The sequence below is a fragment of the Coturnix japonica genome, chromosome 3, assembly GCF_054131305.1.
Source record: "Coturnix japonica strain WE chromosome 3, WE-NBRP24, whole genome shotgun sequence".
Taxonomy (NCBI): Eukaryota; Metazoa; Chordata; class Aves; order Galliformes; family Phasianidae; genus Coturnix; species Coturnix japonica.
The window spans coordinates 61,696,666-61,717,336 of record NC_140665.1 but is presented as its reverse complement, the minus strand read 5'-3'; the positions used below and the strand labels follow the sequence as shown (position 1 = coordinate 61,717,336).

Sequence of the window (20,671 nt, the reverse complement as noted above, 5' to 3'; positions counted from 1 at the left end):
TACAGCCTTGTCTCTGATTACACCCAGTGATCATACTTTTATTACCTTTCCCTTTTCTCTCCATACATTTTGGTATGTTTCTATGTCTTGTAATTCGATGGGATTTCTTTTAGGGGTACAGAATTTTAAGTAATTGAACCCAAAGACCATTAGGTTAATTTTCAAAATGTAAAATCAAAGTGCTTCTTCCCCTGTAAGTCTTGAACATAACACTTCTCTAAGTAGTGCCACTTATTTTAATGAGGAAATCCAAGTGAAAATATCAATGTCAGTTTAACCAGGGACTTGTTATAACACCTCTGTGAGAAAGGGAGACCTATTAACAGTTTTCTCAGAAAATGAAAGAGCTGTGATTTTCTACTGTGCATGTGTTTTAAAGGCCAATAATACAGTGCTACACTGCCCGAGTGACAGCTCACAGCCTCCGTCTGGGAAGAGAAGAAAGGGGAAAAGGAGAGACAGCTCATATCTGTGCAACCAGGTGTTACAGAGCTGCTTGGTGCTGGAGAGCTCCTTATAAACAAGCTCTCTGCTCACTGAGCAGTTCTGCTTTCCACACACAGATCATTCATCTTCCTCCTGACGGGCAGTGTGAGCTGCAGAAGTAACTGCTGTCTTGGGGTTGGCAAATATGTCAACTCCATGGCTTTAAATATATACATATAAATATACATAGAAAGACAACCAAAACATAAAGGCTGCTCCTTTACTAACATGAAAAAAATTCTCTGTCCATTTCTTATAGAGTAACTTTCGTGTATTTTCACTTCTCTTATCCAGATTTCACAGTGAAACCGCAGAATTAGCCTGTTAGACTTTATCTAACTATCCACTCCATGGAACAGAGAGAATCTAATTCTTTCTCTGTGAGTGCTTCTGACTTTTAGCATCACTTTCCCAGAGAGATGTTTATTTATTTATTTATTTATCTATTATTTAATTTTTTTTTTTTCCTGACCAGCATAACATCAGGTATCACACGGACTATCCACATTTTTAGATGCTGACAAATTATACTTGCATAGTAAGTTATGCTAGAGAGAATGCCAAAGTGAAGGGCCATCATTTGCATGCCACATAAGTTAGCTATGAATGAGCGAAAGAGAAGCAATGGATTTGGCAGGAATTTAAGTTCTGATGATTTATCCAGGAGCTTAAAATAAACATTGGCCTGTGCCACATCTGAAGTGGCCATTGCTCAAGATATCTGTCTGGTGTGGCTGTATTGGTCCCTGACACTTATTTACAGAACTTATATTCTTTTGAGATCACGGCCCGGTTGCAGCCTCTACATTGACTATTTCATACAAATGTAGAAAGCGGTTAAGTACTCTGTACAGTTCCAAAAATGATGGTTGGCTGAGAATTAACTGTAAAATGTCTCAATATTTTGTTTAATTGGCTTTGAAATGTACAAAAACACATCCACATATAAACCTGAATTCAAAAGCAACTGGTTAATAAGTATACAAGAAAGCTAAACTAACTCTGTTTCCCTCTGAAAATATGGATTCTACTTATAACTTTTGCAGACATCCTTAAAATGTCTCAACAGATGGAAGAGTTGGTCTAATGATGAAAAAAGTATATGCAAAAATAATTTATTTGCCTATTGGTGGGGAAAGAGTTAATAATTTATTTGGTCAATATTATTCAATTGTCAATAGAGCTGGTAGAATAATTTATAAATTTACAGATGAATAATTTATTCAGTTGATGGTAGGCAGAAATTAATGAAGTAAACAATATTCAAATAACACTTGGTAGGCTCTCAGGCCTAGGTAGGGCAGACACTGAAGGTTGGAAGGATTTCATTCCTCACCTTAGGACAAGCTCTGCATCAGTGCAGTGCATCACTGATGTGCAGCTGTCCTGAATCTGCTTCTGTGGCTTGCTGATAGCAGTCATCCTTGTTCTCTTCCACCTAACAAGGCCAACAAATCTGCAAATGCACCCTCATGGTGCTGGGTGGTTTCTCTGTGTGCCTTTGATGACTGTTGGGAAGCTGTTTGGAAATTCCTCATGATTTCAGTTATTGCTACAGTCAGACCATTTGCTTGCAATGCACAGCAGCAAGAGCTGCAGGTGCTGTTGCAGCCATTCATCTGGTTGAAACCTGTTGCATAGTTGAGAAGTGTGCTGTGCCCTGACTATGTGTACACAAAGTAGGAAGCAGAGGGTTTCTCTCAAGAAAGCACAAGAAACTGCTCTCTGTTTCCAGGCAGACTGAAATAAATAAATAAATAAATAAATCTCCAAGACAATCTTGGAGAAAAAAAAAAAAGATTTCATTGAAAGGGAAATCACCAAACCCACAAGATCCACAGCAGACTCTAAAAGTCTGTATGTGTAAATGAATCGTGCTATGCATGAGCTCAAATAACAAAGTGCTAACATGCAAATAGTTAAAAATAACTTCCTTGACACCTCATCTTTTCAAAACATGATTTCACAGGCTTGGTACTGTGATTGCAAAAATAATTTTGAAGCAAATCTTATTTGAAAGTAATTTTTAGATTTTTATGGTTTAATAATATCTTTCCAATATGGCTGTTTGAGGAGGAAGCATTGAGGTGTAACATTCAGAAACACCCCATTGCCTTCAGACAGAATCCTCTGGTTTGCTCTGAGTCTGCCCTGTTGCTATTGAATGGATATATAACAAATACAGTTTGAACATTAACTGTGAGCTGCAGCAGAATACCATTAATAAAAAGTATTTCAAAATAGCTTCTGTGGTGTTATAAACTCACATTGTAATAGCAGTCATAAAAACACAAATACAAACATGATGATGTGAGCAGGTTTTTTTTTTTTTTAATTAGTTAGTTAGTTAGTTTGTTTTTTCCAGTTTTCTATGTGCTATGTTTAATGGCAGATATATGTGCAGTTTGGGATGAAAACAGATGCCCTTTATGAGTACACTACATGGAGGAATCAGCTGGCTTATATCCTCTCAGTTTCTAAAGGGGTTTTTTTACTCTTTGTTCCTTTATTAACTATAATCTGCAAGCCTTAAAAAAAAAAAAAAAAAAAAAAAGAGTGAAAGTTTATGAATTATACACGGTCACAGTTTATTAGTGCTCCATGCTCAGACTCTTGGGAGTCACTGGAGGAAGAGCTTTGAGCAATATCCAAATTTTCAAATGGATTCTCCATTTCTTTATCTCATTCAGCTTTTGATATGATGCATAAATTATTTAGCAGGACTACCATTATTTCGTTAGTTTGCATTGTCCTCTGGCACCATGTCTACAGAATTACGTTCATTTTGCATTTGCAATTGCTAGACTTAAAAGATAACAGTTAATTCTTACTTTCTTCAGCCCCCTCATTTAGTATAATGATATGTGATGAACTGGAAAGGAAAAAAGAATTTTATTTTGGCCTTGAATTCCATATATTCTTCTTGCTGCCATTTCACCATATGTAACCGAAGTTTATATGGGAAATTTTTCTATTGTTTTCATTTTTATTACCCCAGAAGGGCTGCTCCAAAAATAATGCTTCTTGTTTTTTGTTGTCATGGTTTTGTAATTTTGTAATTTTGCTATCAGTATTCCACATCATACCATCATGTAAAGTATGTATACTTCTATTGAATGTGCAGTCCACAGAAGAAGACTACATATCCCAGAGAACAACAGGGGTAATGATAAGTCACGGGACCAGGACACTATATAATCTTGTTCCCAGGCTGGAGTGCCCTCCTTCTTCTCTCGAACTTCTCGGGGAGTGGGAAGCGCTCCAGCCGTGTCGCCTAGAGTTCACAGTAGGCCTCTCGGTTTTCGGGGACTCTCTTTCTCTGTTTCACTCGATTTGTTAGCCTCAATTATATTATATTGTGTTATCTTGTATTTCGATATCATATTTAGTAAAATAAGTTTTTCCTCCTTAGATTGCTGCTGTTTTTATCCCATTCCCCTTTTCCCCTCCTTTCTGGGCCCCGGGGCGGGGGGGGGGGGGGGACCATGGGGCGGCTTCCCCTGTCACGGGCATAGGTAAATCTAAGTAACCCGTGACATTTGTTTAAGTTGGCCCACTGTTTCAAAGACATTAGAGTTTGAACCTTCCCATCAGTATTCCATCACATTTTGTTACCTTGTGTGTGACAGATGGCAGCAGAGGGGCAGTCTGAAAAAATGGTATAGAATCTTAGAACCACAGAAACATAAGAGTTGGAAGAGACCTCTGAAGACATTTCAGTCCAGCTACCCTGCAAAGAACAGTGACTCCACAGATAGACCTGGTTGCTCAGGGCCTTATCCAGCCTCACCTTGAAAATCTCCAGGGACAGGGCATCAACTACATCACTAGGCAATCTGTTCCAGTGCTTCATCACCCTCATTGTAAAAGATTTGTTCCTTATATCTAGCCTATATCTACCCTCCCTGAACTTGTTGCCATTTCCCCTTCTTCTATTGCCACAGACCCTGCTAAAGAGTCTTTCCCCTTTTTTTCCTGTAGATCCCCTTTAGATACTGAAAAGCCACTGTTAGGTCACCTTGGATTCTTCCCTTCTATAGGCTGAACAGCCCCAGATCTCTCAGTCAGTCCTCATAGTTGAGGTGTTCCATTTCATGGATCATTTCTGTGGCCACTGTTTGGATGCTAAAGGCATCTCTCTTGCTAAAGAGGAGGAAAAATGAGAAGTTCTAGTAAGAGTGGTTTCTAGACATTTATATTAAGCCATGGTTCCCCTTGTGCAAAGGAGACCTGCAGATATCTGTTTACAAATCCCCATCTGTGAGGAGGTTGCTGTGCTGAACAACGCACTGTGAGAACCTGAGGAGATGCTGAGTGGCGGCACTGGCCTATGTGCAGCCCCGTCAGGACAGAGATTGACAGTGTTCAAGTAAACAGTTCACCTCCCATCCTCTCCGCAATGTGTTTACTCTTCTCAAGTGCAAGATCACAGACCAAAAGAAGAAAGCAATATTACAATATTAACCAAGATGATTTCACTAGTATCAGATGTGAATTATTCCACTGATTTCTTTCAAATTGCAGAGTCCTCTCTGCAGGTTAACTCAACCCTTCTGTCTTTGAAGATGATTCTCTCTATACTCCATGAAAATCTTGCTGCTAAATAACAACCTTATTTTTCATTTTAGGTATTCACTTTCTTATATACCAAGGTCCTGTACCAATATTCAAAGCAATTCTCATTCTTGGGAGCGGCAAGCACTTTTACTCATATGACTGTATTGATTGTATTGTGTATGACCAAATTTAATGTATGTAGTAGTCTGTGAGACTGAGCACCATTGATTATAAATAAGAATCCAAGAAGATGGGATGATGCTGGCGAACAGGTTAACAACAAAGTCAGACACTGGACAGTGTAATATGAGACAGGGTTCCTACCTATTCAATTGGAGTTACTGGTCTTACTGTCATCTTTTTATTAGCTACCTAATGGACTATGTATTGCAGAGATGTCTTTATGTTGTTTGGTCAGAAGGAAGTTTCTAACTTCAGTTTTGTAGAACACAGGCATATAGTAAGTACAAAGGTACCATGGTGTTGAAGTTTTACACATGCTGAAAATCCTCCTTTCTTCTATTGCAAAGGTTTGTTACATTTATATCTAACATTTTTTATTTCCTTTCTATTATTTGACACTTCTTAAATTTTAATTTTAGTTTTTATTTTTTTTGGCCCTGAAGTGTACAGGTTTAGAGCCATTACCAGGTGAATCTACCCACAAAAGAGATATCACATCACCTTCAGTAGATTTCTCAAAGTAACCCATGCCAGAGGTACCACTCCATGTATGAGACTCACATCTGCAGGGATTCCAGGAGCACAGCGTTTCCCCTGCAAACAGATGCAAACAGTGTTTCTTTGCTGTGAGGTCCCTGCTGCCTCTGCTCTCTTCTTCTCCCCAGCTTTCTGTTGATGGGAAACCTCTGCCAGGAAAAAGCTGCTGAGCTCCTGTCCAACATCCCCATTCTCCCAGGCAGCTCAACTTCAGGTTTAGTTCACACTGCTGTGTGAAGGGCAGGGATGATTAAAAAGAAACAAAAGTCTACCTTCATCCTCCTTGTCTTAAACCTCCACAGCTCTATCATCAGTGTATGCTGGAGAAACCAGCCACAGAACTATGAATATGTTTGTACACTTTGATGTACCAAGAAAGAAAGAAAAAAGTAATCTGTCTTTTATCTCCTAGAACACTAACAGCTTCATTCTATCTATGAAAATAACAAATACTTGCTTTGAAATGAAGTCTGCCAGCTGAATAGTAATGGGGAAGCAATTCTGCAGAATAGTATCTAGTATCTAATCTGCATTGTAAAGAGAAAAGAGAAGGACGGGGAAGAGAAGGGAAGGAAGGGGAAGAGAAGGGAAGGGAAGGGAAGGGAAGGGAAGGGAAGGGAAGGGAAGGGAAGGGAAGGGAAGGGAAGGGAAGGGAAGGGAAGGGAAGGGAAGGGAAGGGAAGGGAAGGGAAGGGAAGGGAAGGGAAGGGAAGGGAAGGGAAGGGAAGGGAAGGAAGAAAAGAAAAGAAAAGAAAAGAAAAGAAAAGAAAAGAAAAGAAAAGAAAAGAAAAGAAAAGAAAAGAAAAGAAAAGAAAAGAAAAGAAAAGAAAAGAAAAGAAAAGAAAAGAAAAGAAAAGAAAAGAAAAGAAAAGAAAAGCAGACAATTGTCTCCTGTCCTAGAGGGACTGCTCTGCACAGCACTTCCGAGGTTACTGAAGGGGCTGGCCCTAGAGCTTCAATATTGAGGCCTCTAAAGATATAAATGTTATGCAACAGCAGCTGCTAGGCTTATCCCTTGAACAAACAGTAGATAATGCAATTGAGTTTGCTTTTGGCCAAGGAAGATCTGTTCAGAAGTGCATCTAATACTTTAGATAAAAATATTGGATCAGATTGCTTAACACTAATTTAATACTTGGGGTTCTAGAACAGGCTCTTGCTGTTGCATTGATGTCATCCATTTATCTTTCCCAACTTTGTCCCAAACCTTGGTGGCTGCATCACTGTGCTAATAGGACAGTCCCTCCTGTCCACAGTTGTTTTTCAGATTGCAGCTTGAAAAACACGCTCTCATTCCACTGATGACTTCTTCTTCTGCTTAGGGTTACCATCTTTCCACCAGAGCCTTCCCCTGCCAGTTCATAAAAGTAATTGATCAGAGACCTCTGCTGTGACTGGCAGTGCACTGAGCTGTACCAACCATCTGCCTTATAGGAAGAGAGAGCTCTTTGAAATTCCTGTAGAAGAACAATACTATTGTTGCCGATAATTAATAGTCAGCATGAACACAAAACCATTCAAAACTGAATTAAGTCTCAATCAAAAAAGTTGTGTGATTTATAATTGATTTCACTTTAAATTCAATCAAGTTGTCTATCTTTTTTTTCACTAGATAACAGCTTAGTGATGTCTGTTTTTCCAAAGAGACTAAGACTGAAACAAACTGTTTTGTTTTGTTTCATTTTGGGGGGGAGTGGGAATTTGGTAGTTGTTTTCTTTCATGTTCTTTAAATGTAATCACTGTGTTTGTTTTTTTTTTTAATTATTTTTATTTATATTATTATTATTATTATTATTATTATTATTATTATTTAAGGAAGACCTTTTTAAATTAAAATTGTACAGAGAGTTCAGTCAAGATCATGCTTTTTTGGAAGTTTATCATTAAGTTGTGCAGAATGAAAGATACTCTGTGTGTTTACTTTTTCCCAAAGGGCCAGATGAAGTTAAAATGAGCCTTTGTGCCTGCTAGCACATACAGACCCCGTGAGTCTCCTAAATTCCTGCTCTGCAAAGGCTGCTGCATACTGAGAAAAGGAAATATCATTACCTTTCTTCAAAATGGCTGATTAAGTTTTCCCTGGTTCCTCCTTTCAGAGGATCAGACTCTAACATAACATATATGGATGCTAAAGAGCCCAGCTGGTTGGTTCAGCTTTAAGTTAATAACATCAGCATTCTAGTTGGATGGGGAATTATACAGTTGTTAAGTCTGTTCATCCCTGTTCTTTCTGTGGGCTGAACTAATAGTTTAATTTATCATAGAATCATAGAATCATAGAATGTACTGGGTTGAAAAGGACTACAATGATCACCTAGTTTCAACCCCCCTGCTACGTTCAGTGTTGCCAAACACCAGACCAAGCTGCCCAGAGCCACATCCAGCCTGGCCTTGAATGCCTCCAGGGATGGGGCATCCACAACCTCCTTGGTCAACCTGTTCCAGTGTGTCACCACCCTCTGTGTCAGAAACTTCCTCCTGGTATCTAACCTAAATTTCTGGTCTCAGTTTAAAACCATTCTCTCTTGTCCTATCACTATCCAACCTTGTGAACAGCTGTTCCTCCTCCCGTTTATATGCTCCCTTCAAGTACTGGAATTTAGTACTGCTGGTTTTCCTCTTGCTCAAGCTTTGGGAAACTGCTGAATAACAGTTGCATTAGAAGGAGGGACAATGTACACTGAGTTCTATTTTAGACTGTGGCACTTAAGCTCTTGAAAAATTGTAATAATATAACTAAATAAGTTAGCTCCTGATGCTACAGGGAAGACCTTACTAAAAAGTCCAAGGTATTTACCTGAGCTCTTGTAGCTAGCAGCTACATTACAAGGGGATATTATTAAAGAAAAACCTCAGCATACATGCTGCATTATGCAGGATGAAGGGAGGAATCCCAAATAAGAATGATCAAGGATCACTGGAAATCAATGCAACAGGATTTGTAACAGTGATGTAGGAAATTCTGCAGCTCTGTAAGTGAATCCTTGGCAAAACAAATCAATATTGTCTATCACTCATTAAAGAATGACCACCAGAATGATGGGGTTTCAGCATCAAAATCTAAAAACTGGTTAAAGACATACTGTATCGACACATTAAAAAACAAACTACATTTCATTGTGTCTGAACAGTCTAGCTTCTGTCTTGGGCAGTTACAGTTGTCAGGGCACAAATATGTATCTTTTCCTTGCTATCTCCTTCAAAGTAAGAAGAAAGACAAAAACTGGCTTTGATATGTATGTTCCACTTTTCCCAACAACGTGATGTATTTCTGTTGTGAGCCCAAAACTGTGATTCTGAAGGACAATACTGTCACTTCAGCACAGCTCCAGAGCATGCTGTTCTTCTCTGAAGAGAATTCCCATCAGTCAATAACTGCTCTTCTCAATTCCTACTTGTAAAAGAGGTAGAAAATTCATTACATTCTTCTTGCACTGTTTTCCTTAACTGAATTATATTTGCCACTGTAAAAGACCTATTGATTAATTTAATAGATCTTTTGTTCTTTCCACAGATTAATGTCTTACTTTTTTCTTTTTTCTTTCTTTTTTTTTTTTTTTCTCTTGCCTTCTTGTACAATTTTCAATATGTTTAAGTATTCTGAAAGCTTTGTAGCATTTTTTTTTTTTTTTAAAAACTTTTCACTTTTTTTGTCCCTTATGTATCACTCTGAGCAGGGGTGAAATCACACAAGCACACAGCAACTGCCATCCACTAACAAGTCCTTTCTCTGTAGGGTGATGTCTGGTGCAAAGATGACAAGTGTCAAAAGTATTTGTCACTCAGAAAGCTGATATCAGGAACACTGGGCCAAAAGTTGACTCCAGTCTCCAAAAGGGCTGGGTTACAGTATATGTGATCTTTTTTTTTTTTTTTTTTTTTTTTTTTTTTTTTGTCTTTAGCAAAGAATACTCTGACAGTACTTCTTGATTCTCACCTCTACTTTGGCTGGAGCCTTGGGAAGGCAGTCTGGGTGTGAAGCTGCAATAAATGCGGTGGGCAACATGATGGAGTAGAGGAAGCAGGATGCATTTCTTAATTACACAAATTCTCTGCAGTCAGTGCCCTAAATGTCAAAAGTCTAACCAGGTGATTTAATAGAGACAGCAGTCGACTACAGAGCTACATACTGAATAGTCACATTCCTGTGGATGCTAGTCTTAAATCACTGTTTCAGACCGCACTGTTCACACAGCACCGAGCATCCAGGCTTTTTGCAATTTTCCAATTGTGTACAGCAATTTTCTTGTTGATGTTTAGACATGATTGGCATAATTTGATAATCTGGCTCATTAGTTTGCTTTGTAACTATGTAAAACTCTGACAATGATTATCCCAGTTGACTGAGGACATGCTTCCTGTGACACAGTAAACAAATGTAGCAAAGGAGGCTCTTTCCAAGTGATTACTTCAATACTCTGATGCAAATGTTAACTTATTTCAGCAGCTCTGAGCTACACTGAAAGTCTCAGTGAATCCTGAAGACATGAATCCTCAGCTCCATTCAGCATGGACTACAGTAGCCAAAATTTTATGCCTGTAGCCTTTTCTTCCATCTCCCATTATAATGCATGCTGCATTATAATGAAAACATTTATTAAACTGCCTGCAAAAGGATATTTCTTTGAAAAAGAAAATATTTCTGAAATTTGGTTCCAAATCTACCAAATTCCTTGGAGGAGTGTTTTTTATGATAAATCAGTGGGAAGAATCTTTATGGGAAGAATATGTAACAATAGTTTGGAAAAATTAAATCAACCTGCTCACTAACCTGCTTGCAGAGAAAATCCTCTTTGCTCTGAAGGTTAGGATCTAAGACTGCTCCTCAAATCAAATGATTTTTCCTTATGAATGCTATTGTCCTGTTCTCTTCTGTAAGCTATACTTGGGTAGTCTATGGACATATGTAGGGGATGTTTTTCAGTTGACCGCAAACATCAGCTCTGATTTGTATGGAGAAAATAACACATGGTATTCCCTGGGGAAAATATCATTACCTTAGTTTTTGGAGCATCTAATTACAATAAGCCTCTATCACACTCACAATCTACCCTAATTATCCAGGGAATTGGTGATGTTTAACAATGAAGGAAAGAGTGCTCCAGTGTCCAATTAAGGTTTTCTTTGAGGATTAATAAATCATGTCTCATCAGCACCATTGACCCAGAGGTGTTAATCTTCACCTTATCATTCTAATCTCGAAGCAAAATTCTGCAGATCAAGACCAGCAGAATGGTTGAGTTAATTGTTTCATTAGTCTGATGAAGTCTTTATTCCCATGTTCGATAATACACTATTCCCTGAGCATCCATCCATGCTCTACTACAGAGCAGAAAACAAAATAATATGAAGAGTGCCATGGCCATTTGTTGCAGGTGACTGTTGGCTTGGACTCTGCTCTGTATCTGGCTTTTTTGATATAAATGCCGATGCTAAATTTGTGCACTGTAACAAGGCACTGTGAAGATGATAAACAGTCAAAAGCAATTTTAACACATCTAAATACAGTTGCAAAAGGAAGTAAATCATGTAGTCAATAATGGAAAAAAAGACTTAGCAGTTATCTGCCCTGCAAACAATTTCCTTAATTAGAAGGCATAAACAATACTGTTTTACTTAATGGTAAGAATCCAGATATTTCACTGATAAGAGATTTATTATTATTATTATTATTATTTTCCATTGACAAGCCTCCAGCCATCATGGAGAGCATAGTAAACTGAGTTAAAATATGTTCCTACCCATTAAAATAAAGGAGAAATCAAATTTCAACTGTATTTCCAGTGTATTTGCATTATTTATCTTTCTAGGTAATCAAGTACACTAGATTCTTTTGTCATGAACATTTACAAAAAGTACTGAGTTAACATTGAAAAAAACATTTCAAAACCATTTATTCTCAAGCAGTTCCTCTTCATGATCTGAGCTGAGCAGGAGAGGAAAAGGAAATTAATACCTTTCTGGACATAGGTCACATACTCATGTCATTGAACAAAGAGAGAGGGCAAAAGATGTGATTAAAGCCAGAATAATTTCATGGGACGAGTACAGGAGAGAAAGGAGGTGTGCTGGACTAGTGAAAGACTTGAATTTGTAATCTTTTTTCCTCTTCATTCTTCCTTCTCCTTGTCTTCCTTTTTTTCTTCTAAACAAAATACAAATATCTGCTTTCCCTCTTGTCATTCACTCACAGCTCCAAAGAAGAGGGAAAGCAGACTCTTCCATCACTGAAGATGGAAAGACTAAAGATGCTGTGTTGGATTCAATAGCACAGCAGCACATTTGTAATAAAGCAAGCATTAAGTTAGGGTTAAAGTGTTAGATGAGATAAAAATGAGTAACAAAAACTTGCTTTAACAAGTCTCGCACCTAGGGAGGAATAATTACATGCACCAGTACAGGCTGGGGGATGATCTGCTGTAGAGGGGCTCTGCAGAGAGGGACCTGGGTGTCCTGGTGGACAACAGGTTGGCCATGAGCCAGCAGTGTGCCCTCGTGGCCAAAAAGGCCAATGGCATTCTGGGGTGTATTAAAAAGAGCATGGCCTGCAGGTTGAGGGACGTGATCTTCCCCCTCCACTCTGCCCTGGTAAGGCCTCATCTGGAATACTGTGTCCAGTTCTGGGCTCCCCAGTACAAAAAATACAAGGATCTGTTGGAAAGAGTCCAGCAGAGGGCCACAAAGATGGTGAAGAGCCTGGAGCATCTCTATGAAGAAAGGCTAAGTGATCTGGGTCTGTTTAGCCTTGAGAAAAGATGACTGAGAGGGGACCTCATCCAGGTTTGTAAATATCTGAGGTGTTGGGGGGCAAAGTGGTGAGGCCAGACTCTTCTCAGCAGTGTGTGGAGACAGAACATGGGGAAACAGCCAGAAACTGGAGTATAGAAAGTTCCGCATGAATGAGTGCAAGAACTTCTTTACAGTGAGGGTGACAGAGCACTGGAACAGGCTGCCCGGGGTGGGGGGGGGTTGTAAAGTCTCTTTCTCTGGAGATATTCAAAACCTGCCTGGACACCTACCTGTGCGACCTGGTGTAGGGAACCTGTTTTGGCAGGGGGGTTGGACTCGATGATCTCTGGAGGTCCCTTCCAACCCTTATGATTCTGTGATTTATTTTCTGAAGCTCAGGTAAAGCCTTTTCTTTTACATACTGAATTCACTCCCAAATAACAGCTGAACAAGAAAAGAATATTAGCACAACTGCTAATGCTGTTTTTCATAAAGATTTCTCAGAGAAAGTGGAACTCTGGGACAGTTCTCTCAGAAACTATTTCATATACAAATTACTGTTTCTTTCTTTCGTTCTTTCCTTCTTTTTTTTTTTTTTTTTTCCTTAAAGATATTTCAAATAGATTCATTTTAGAATAAAAATAGGTAAGCTAAGTCTGTATTTCCTTCACATCACTGTCTTTAAAAAGAAAAAACAACTTACAAATCAAAGCATGCATCTAACAAGTCACTTAAATGGTTATCTTTACTAATAAAGTTTTGAGACTACTTGATTATTCTCTTTTCCCTTACTTATCATCCCCTCTCCCCTTCAACAATTTAGTATTCAACAAAACGCTGCCAGGCATACAGTGTTCCCAAGGTCACTCCACCAACCTCTTTCAAGGTCCCCATTAAAACTCTCTTGTAGTCTAAGACTGCGAATAAAACAAAATTAATCCTACCTTACCCTCCAGCCTAAGAGGATTCAGACTCACATATCTCACCTCCCTGGAGAATTACAGTTTCTCTAACTATGGGCTGCTGATTTTATGTATGCACAAGCATATGTGAATGCACAGAAACAGAGAGAGATGGACAGAGAACAGCACTGCTCCTAAGAAAGATGTTTTATTTTACATGAAATAATTAAGTATTCCTGGGGCCAGAGAGCAGGACAGAACATGATCACAGAGCAGCAATTAGGGCACTCAGCAGGGAAAGTGAAGACTAGGTTTTTGCTCTTTGCTTCTAAGACTACTTGTTATTTAAACTAGTTACTGCTCTTTAAACATGTAGCTGAGTTCTCCCCCCAGCCTGGCTGATGAAGTGTGTGAACCCTCATGTTCCATCTGACTGGTTAGGTGCAGCAGGAGGGCCTCCAGGGAAAGAGGTTTTCCCTCACTTGCTGCACTGGGGCAGCTTCTGGTTTTGCGTCTTCGCTGGAGCATCATTTAGATGTCTTAGACATCATAGATGGAAGGAAAAACTTTTTCTCTCAGAAAGCGGTCAGGCACTGGAATGGCCTGCCCAGGGAGGTGGTGGAGTCCCTGGCAGTGTTCAAGAGGCGTCTGGATGAGGAGCTAGGAGATATGGTTTAGTGGCTTGTGCTAGCAACAGTTGGACTAGGTGATCTTCTAGGTCCTTTCCAACCTTGTGATTCTATGATTCTCTGATTTCATCAGATCACTGCCATGTTGTGTTACTCTGAAATTCAAAAAACATCTCTGAAAGCTCAGAATTCACAGCTGTATTACTGCTGTATAACCAATGCCGCTCCTCTTATTTAATCCCTAAGATTTATAGAAAGAACAGATCTTTCCAAAATTGAATGAAATCACATTATTTTTTATACTGTTCTTAGAAAAAAATAAGTGTGGAATAGCACTGGAAAGTGTGCTATTGACAAAATAAAATCATTTATGCAAATAACTTTGTTATGAGACAAGTGAAATGTTTGGAAAGCAGTTAATGTCAGATTTTTTCCATTCATATTATTATTTTTTATGATGCTGGAGTCTTTGTCAAAGACCTGGAAGAATATTTTTTGCTAAGAGGTAGCAATTTACAAATTTTGGTCAAAAGGTCCTGGTAGTAGTTTTTAATCCAACAGAAAAAGCTATAACATTCATTTTGAAAGTATACATACTTTCTTATACTATACTTATATAGTATACTACATAATTGTAGTTTGTATTTGATTCTGTAGGGAAAAAAAAAATAAAAAAAAAAATGTAACTGCTAGATGTATTTCCCTAAATTGGTTTGTATATCCCTAGCTGAGGATAACGCAAGCTCCACCAATAGTATATTTGGACTACCACTCAGGGATCACTCCTTTCTCTTCAGCTATCCTTCACTCAACGGAGTTCTCAACAGAGAGTAGGGCCTCTTGTTGCAGCCTTCAACTTTTCAAAGAGGAATTTGTGCCAGGCCTACTTCAGATAAGTGCATGCCTCCTTAGGGACAGCAGGATTCCCCTTCTGCCCTGTTCTTGTCCTTGGCTCTTGTTGAGTGTAATTTATATCACTACACGCTTTCATTGCAACCAAAGATTTTTTTTCTTTCTTTCATTTTTTTTTTTTTTTTTTTAAATGAGTTTACTCTGCAATATTAGACTGCAAGCTCAGCCTGGCAAATTTGTCTTCTCTAACATCTGATTTCTTCTCTTTGCCATTTATTTTTCTTCACCTGGCTATTTTCACAAAGAAATTTTGTCAACATAGCTGCTCTCAGCATGGTGTCCATACTACCTCAGTAAAGGAAAAAAAAAATTATGTCTGGACATGTGTAGTCTTGTGGAAAAGGGCCTTATGTCACTCCCTGTCAATCCTAGCAGAATAGCTAACAGTATTTGTGAGGGGTGGTGCCCTTTAGGAAATAAAAAGAAGGGGAAAAAACCCAAAAACCAAAAAACAGAGAAGAAGAAACAGAGGAAAAGAAAAATCAATATTGACTCTTGACACATTTTCATTTACATCCCTGCATGGCTTTCAGTCTGGTCACAAATCAATATGCAGCTTTTAACACTGCTCAACTAGTTTGTTCTTTGTAAAAGGAGAGAGATTTGCCTCAAGTGGCTTGTTTTTCCCTTTGGGCTCTGGGCAGACTCTCCATCATTAACACAGTGTGATTCTTCGAAATGAAGTTGAGTTTATTTGACTGCTCTTTCTGTGAATGATCAGAAGAGCTTGAACTGTAATATTAATCACACAACACTTTCTTCATCACCACTTACAGTCAATTGACTTTGTACTTAGTGAAAGCGTCCTAAGCAGCCAACTTTAATGCACCAGAGGGTAAGAAGTCAATAGGAGGAAGAAAGATTTATTTTCAAAACACGAAGTATACAGCCTGTGGAGCTGCTGCCTCCAAAGCTCTGAGCACTCTATCACAGTGCAGATGTGCTATTGCATTTTTGGTATTTGCATGATGAAGGCATCTGCATTACCTCAGTTTTCTTGTGGAATCATACTCCTCAATCAGCTGCAGCTTCTCCTTCAAGCTCATGTTTACTTGGGAGATGAAGGAACCCAGTAGTTTAAAAACTATTTAGTTTCAATTCAACTGTCTTCAGATTTCAGCAGAGAAATTTACTAATGCATGAAGCAGATACCTTCTGTTTCTACTAGACAGATGACTGCTACTCAAATGTGTCATGCTAATAGTGATACTCAGACACTTAACAAATACCATTTTGCCTAGGATACTATTGATATCTTAATATCCGCTTGCTATGAGATGTGGACCTTCAAAAACATGCCTTTATTATAGATCAAATTTTGAAGATAGATATCTACATGAGTACACATGCCTATTGATAATCACATTAACAATGTTGGGTTTTTTGCCCTCGAAGTCTCAGCACATCAGTTTGGGATATTTCTAGCACATCAAGCCTCCACAGAATCCTCGCTGTTAAGGAAGTACAAGAAACACTGAAAACAAGAGCCTAGAGGGTACATTTATTGCATGCAATAACTTAGTAGTGTTCTTTGCTAGAAGCAGATTCTGCATGAAAATACAACATGCCATAAAATGGGCATTCATGACCTTTTTTTATTTTACAGCATATTTTAAACGTGCATGACCAGAGAATTCTCACTTGTGTAAAAGAACAGACTGCATAGCTTTCTGGGGGATTCTTTTAAAATAAATAGAATTCTTCAGTGGTGCCAAAGTAACACCTAGAACAAGTTAACACTGTATCTCCAGATTTTTCTTTTTCTGCCTAACTATATACATACATACACACATAAACTAAAGTATGGCAAATTAATAAATGCTCATATGCTGAAAAAGTTTCTGATTACCCTGTTAAGTAAAACTGTTTTGCTTCTGTTTTTCCCCTGAATGAACTGAAGTTGACTGAAATGATAAAGTAAGCCTCATTTGGATGGAACACACTGAGCTTATTTTACGTGAGACAGATTTTGCTGGTTATGAATTTTTCAAAATTTCCATTGACTGGCCCAAATTATGTGAAGCAGCTGTCAGTCTCAGACCGTGGAAATCAATTTTTATTTGACAATCCAAGTTTTCTTGACATTTGTCTCTAAGGAGTTTCAAGTTACAGGACAACATGTGTTTTCCAGTGGAAAAGAACAGACTCAAAATAAGAATAAAGAAAGACTTTCAAGGACACTCACAGAGAGAAAATAACAAAGGCGTTCTTTAAATCTGTATTCTCATTTTCTTGTAGGGTCTTAAAAACGTATTATATCAAATCAGGGAAGGAAAACAAGTAAAAATAATGATATAATTAAAATGTATCCGGATTTTAATATGGAAATTGATTCTGCATATCATAGATTTTGCACAGTACTTGAGACCTCAATTCCTAATGCAATTCCAACATGCACTTTTTCTCAACTTTGTCCATTGACATTTACAAAATAGTAGGAAAAACTCAAACTAATTGCTTAATTAGGAAGCATAAAGTCATATTTCCTCAGGAGCGGATCTGTTTCAATACAACTTGTACACCATGTACTAGTACCAAACACATACGTCTTGTACCGCTACTCACCAGAAAGTCCATTAAATGACAAGTCCAAAAGCACACTCCAGATGTTTTACACTGCTCCACCAAGAAGGGTTGTGGTAAAATACCCCTTTTTAAAGGGACTGACTATCACACAACAGCTACAAGTGCAGACAGTGCAGGGCAATAGCAGTGGGAGAGTGTGAGCCAAACATTGCTCAGCAGCCCAGTTCTTCCCTATCGGGTGGCAAACAGAAAAGGTTGCAATGACTCTGCTCAGAGCACACACATCCCTTTCTGAAATTTTGTCCCCCTAGTTGGACAAAAAATGTGAGAAGTACTTTTATTCTGAATTCATAATAGATTTAAAATTTCATACCCATTATAATAACACAGCTCTTCTGATTTCTTTTATGCACCTCTGGCATTATGTACTTTAAAAATTCTTCCTGAATACCTATCATACAAAATAAGAAATGAGCATTATATCTGTTTTTAGAACAAAATCTAAAACACAAGATCACCTGAGTAATTTTACATTTGTCAGTTAAATGGGCCTTCCCTTATTACTGAGAAATAGACTAGCAATGTAGATCTTTCCCTGGGGCAGAAGATAATTGCTGCAGCCTCACCACTATGATTTCCCCATTTTACAGAGAAATAACTGGAAAGAAGAGGGAGATGAAGCATTTTTTAGTTTGTCCATCAGATCAATGACCACGAGATTGTAGAGCCACACACCATTTCCCACTGGATCAGTGAGCAGATCCCATTAACTGCAGCTGCAACACCACAGGGAGAAGTGGAGGGAGGTAATGGGCAAATGGAACTGGGTAGCTGGGTATGGAAGACAGGGCAAGACTGCCATTGTCTTAAAGTTTGCAGCAATATTGAATTAAGCTAAGTGTAATGGATTATTTCAACTCTGTCTGTCCTAGTTCAGAGTTACAGTGTAGCAGAGATAACAATAGGCATTTTTAATGGCCTTGGGGTGAAGATAAATTGTTCCAAGTCTCTTGAAACACAGCCTAGCACTCTCTCTTGGAGACCACATCTCTGAAATGTAACATACGTTTAAGTGGACAGTCAGAGTTCAAACATATGCAGTCAGGCTGGTATTTCACAGAGGACTCCATTTGGAATGAATAAGAACATGAGGATAAGGCCATGGGAATCTTTCACCATCTGTGATAATCATTCAGAAAAATCCTGGCACACAATCTGAAAAAGAAAATTCTCTCTTGAGGTTATAATTCCAGGATTTATTTCAAGGTTTGAGGTTTCAAATATTACATTTTTTTATGCCCGAGGATTATAATTGTTCACAGAAACAAACTGTGTGTGTGTGTGTGTGTGTGTGTGGCATAACTTGAAATCAGATGCCATTTAATAGAAACAACTGCAGAAAAAATACTCTGAAATGACCAAAGTCAAGGCAGTGCTGAGGTCAGTTTCCAGTACAGCAGCCAATGTAGGCTGCCCTTTAAAATCAGATTTCCCAAAATGAAAGATTAAAGACTGTAAAATCTACTTCAAGTACATTCCACTGCTGCTGCCCCTTTACAAGGATGAGCCTGCCTCAGCATTTGCTGTCTACCTCCAAGTAGGCAGTTAGACCCTTGTTTCTAGGACTGCTATTTCCCATTATAGTGAGGGAATCTGTATCAAGCTACTCCTAGCAGTTTCCAAGGGAGCCCAAAGTCTGCTGATTTGCTCCTTTTCACTCCTCTCTTCTTCCCCTGGAATGTAATGGTGTAAAATGCACAAGAAACAATTTAGGGCAATATTAGAAGAATATTCCTGATAGGGAAGTTAGCTCCTAATCCTCTCAGTTAGTGGTTGACTTTTGCTCAATGCATGGCACTTTCATGTTTTCATGTTTTAAAATTCTTACATAAAAAGTACTTTATCAGTTCATATTCTCCATCATTTCTTTTGACAGCATGTTCCATTGGCTAATCATTTATTCCTGAGTCAGTTGCAGCTTGCAGCACACTGGTGTGCTGCAGATGAGGTGTTGTCCTCATTAACACTGAAATTCAACTGGATAAAACTGTCCTATTTCAGCTAGGCTTATCCCAGTACAGAGGTGATTGTGGACTGAATGGAAACCACCCCCAGACCTTAACACATCTGTCCCCTGAGGACATGTCAGGGAAAGTCCTGTTTATGATGTCTCTGCTTTAGTTTTGTTTGAATCTCAAAAATGCAACAAATCCAATCCTCAGAGCTCAGAGTCCAAAGACAGCAAAGATACAGATAGAGGAAAAATTTGAAGAGTATCCTCTGTTTCCCTTTATTTACTATTGTTAAAAAATTCTTGACATTCAAAATTTTACTTTTTATCAGCTTTAGAAAGAGGTTTATTTTGTGTTTAGTTAAGATAGACATTTATGTGTTGGAAAAATGCAGAGAGAGAAGGCTTTGTGGAGGATTTTGATTTAGACTTGAATTTGAGTTGTAGGCAATCTTGGACTGTTGTATTGCCCTGAGAGTCAGGTGTCCACCACAGCCCCTTGAGCCTCTCTGGATAGGCTGGCACATCACATGTTCACAGTACTGGCACAGCCCCTCCCCTGTTTTGTTGGCCCCATGTACCAGCTAGTGACAAGCCATGTGTGACATACAGAGTCCTGGAGCAGGAAAGAAGCTGCCGTGCTTTGCTGCTCAGCAAAGTCTGTGTGCTCACAGGAGCCCAGTAGCAGGGCTGCTCATCAGCAACATATCCCTTTCTGACCTGTCAGCAATATTACCTTCCATTGAGATGTTGCTTCCTTATGCATAGAAAGGCAGACAGGAGAGATTTGCCTTCAAAAATCCAAGCAAATGCCTTTCTATCTATTTTTATAACCCTGGCACAGACTCATGATAGGAAGCTGGTCTACATGACTGTTATCAGTAGGCATAGAAATAGATAAGTAAATGCAAAGGTATAGATGGAGGTTTCATTTTCTGTTCATGCTGAGATAACTAAATCACTTTAACCCAAGTAAAGCTTACAAAACAAAATCAGGATAGCAGACATGCCTACCCCTGCATAAGAGAAACATATTAAGGTAATATTTTAACCTACTTTTGTGCATTAGGAGTGTCTTTAAAAGACACACAATTAACTGAATTCTGGATTGGTTCATAGCAATTTAAAATCTGATGCTGTTAACAGTTCTCTGTAGAGTAGTGACAAAAATGTAAGAACATCTCTACAGAGTTCAGGCA

The 20,671-nt window shown here is 38.6% G+C and overlaps 1 protein-coding gene across 10 annotated transcripts in view; it reads right to left on the bottom strand.

Moving 5' to 3' along the window:
* The window catches only part of HS3ST5 (heparan sulfate-glucosamine 3-sulfotransferase 5), a 185,297-nt gene that overhangs the window by 14,381 nt on the left and 150,245 nt on the right, over positions 1–20,671 (bottom strand). Inside the window, exon 1 of one of the 10 annotated variants that reach the window (XM_015858787.3) lies at positions 17,501–17,650. The exons of the other annotated variants lie outside the window; for them this stretch is intronic. The gene's annotated coding sequence lies outside the window, so the exon portion shown is untranslated. Of the gene's footprint in view, positions 1–17,500; positions 17,651–20,671 lie in introns of those variants that run through there. 10 annotated transcript variants of the gene reach the window in all.